Below are 2500 nucleotides of genomic sequence, written 5' to 3'. Positions count from 1 at the left end.
CAGCTACATTGACAAGGCAGCTACATTGACAAGGCAGCTACATTGACAAGGCAGCAGACATTGACAAGGCAGCTACATTGACAAGGCAGCTACATTGACAAGGCAGCTACATTGACAAGGCAGCAGACATTGACAAGGCAGCAGACATTGACAAGGCAGCTACATTGACAAGGCAGCTACATTGACAAGGCAGCTACATTGACAAGGCAGCTACATTGACAAGGCAGCTACATTGACAAGGCAGCTACATTGACAAGGCAGCTACATTGACAAGGCAGCTACATTGACAAGTAGGGATGCACGATATGCATTTTTCCCCAACCGATACCGATGTTTACCCGCTTCTCGTGGCCGATAACCGATATGAGAACCGATATAATTTCACAGTTGATAACCTGTAGTTCATGCACACCTGAAGGTAAGAAAGGCTATGTAGTGAGCAAAGATTGATGATTTAATATTCCATAGTGATCTCACCAAATCTAACTTGCATCACTATTGTTAACACAACTAAGAGAACACTTCTGACTCTTCAAATGTTCATTTATTATTTCCTCTAACAAACAGAATCTGTTATAGACAGTGCACAATGCTTTTTTTAGCCAAGATCTGGCCTCCTTTTATGAAAACAAAAAAGGCTCACCTAAGAGTAATTAGATCAAAAATAAAGTGCATCTTGTCTATCCCTGTAAATTGAAAATGCATAAATAAAATATCAAAATAAATAAATAAAGTGCATCAGTCAATACAAAAATAAAGACTTTTAAAGAACCAAAAGTTTTATAGAACTTTTACAGAAACTAGTGCCAAATGGCTGCTTAGTCTGCAGATAAACAGAATGACACAAGGCACATAGTAGGCTACACTAGTATGCTTAATAAAGCAACTGGAAAGGGCTGGGCTATGCTAAAATCCTTTATCTTCTACTACAGAGAAAGGCTGGTCGTCGAGGGCCATAAACTCCATTATTTTTTCATTGATTGCTTGAGCCTTTGAGCTGTCTCGAGTAAACGTCCTGCAGTTTTCAAATACGTGTTCAATAGGCACCGCGGCTAGGCTACCTTCTGCTACTAGTGCTTGATATTCCTTCCATACAGCGTGCTTGCAATGGTGAATCTTAAGGTGACTTATGAGATTCGTTGTGTTGTAACTCGTAGACCTTTGCCCTCCTCTCCGAACTTTTGTCGAACATGTATTGCAAATTGCAAACGCTGAACCTGCACTATCTGCCTCAGAAACTCTGCAGAATGTCAGACACACCGTGGAAGCTCTCATGTTTCGCTCTCGTCTCTCCACTGCGTGGCTGTACGCAGGCGCAGCAGCATGAACGCCACAACCGGAACCAGAAATATGTCCGACTTCATATTATCGGCTCTATATCGGCTAAAATTTAATAAAACCGATAAATATTTAATAACATTAATTTCCCATTATCGGTGCCGATAAATATCGTGCATCCCTATTAACAAGGCAGCATACATTGACAAGGCAGCTACATTGACAAGGCAGCTACATTAACAAGGCAGCTACATTGACAAGGCAGCTACATTGACATGGCAGCAGACATTGACAAGGCAGCTACATTGACATGGCAGCAGACATTGACAAGGCAGCTACATTGACATGGCAGCAGACATTGACAAGGCAGCTACATTGACAAGGCAGCTACATTAAAAAGGCAGCATACATTGACAAGGCAGCTACATTGACAAGGCAGCTACATTGACATGGCAGCAGACATTGACAAGGCAGCTACATTGACAAGGCAGCTACATTGACAAGGCAGCTACATTGACAAGGCAGCAGACATTAACAAGGCAGCTACATTGACAAGGCAGCTACATTGACAAGGCAGCTACATTGACATGGCAGCATACATTAACAAGGCAGCTACATTGACAAGGCAGCAGACATGGTGCTGGTGTTTTGTCTGAGGACAATTTGCGTTTCCCTGCTGTTCCTGGCACTTGGCGTTGAAGGAACATTGTGCTCGCTGGCTTGAGTAACGTGTCTCTGTCACTACAGACTTTTTACACCCATTACAATCAAACTTTGCGGTCAAGGAGATTGGCACTTTCTCAGCCAGTAGAGTTTATAACGGTCACACAACAGCATTAGAATGTCTGAAACAAGCTACGCCGCCTCATAGGCAGCGAGAATGAGGCGCGGCACAGCTCGTTAAAACATTTATTACTTTTCCGATCTGACAACTGAAGGAGTAATTAATATTTTGCGGATATTAATACATATTGATTTATTTATGTTTCTCTTTGTTTTGACTTGTAGGAGGAAGTCCACTTGTCGGAACATAACATTTATTTGACCTGGACAAGCGGACTCTTTACATCTCTCTCTCCCTCTCTCTAGCCTTAATGTCCTGGAGGGGAGCACTTACACTGTCCTCACCCTGCCACACACACACACACACACACACACAGAACAAGTATATGCACACACACACACACACACTGCTGGTGCCTCAAGTCTCACACACGTTCAC

General features: G+C 42.8%; 1 protein-coding gene across 1 annotated transcript in view; it reads right to left on the bottom strand.

Annotated features, from left to right (window-relative positions):
* LOC308175235 (succinate--CoA ligase [ADP-forming] subunit beta, mitochondrial-like) overlaps window positions 1–2500 on the bottom strand; it is a 9955-nt gene that overhangs the window by 2461 nt on the left and 4994 nt on the right. The window lies entirely within an intron of this gene.

This window comes from Nansenia antarctica (assembly GCF_963989245.1).
Source record: "Nansenia antarctica genome assembly, contig: SCAFFOLD_975, whole genome shotgun sequence".
In the NCBI taxonomy this organism is placed as follows: domain Eukaryota; kingdom Metazoa; phylum Chordata; class Actinopteri; order Argentiniformes; family Microstomatidae; genus Nansenia; species Nansenia antarctica.
The sequence above is the reverse complement of the archived record's forward strand: the minus strand, read 5'-3'. Positions and strand labels throughout refer to the sequence as shown.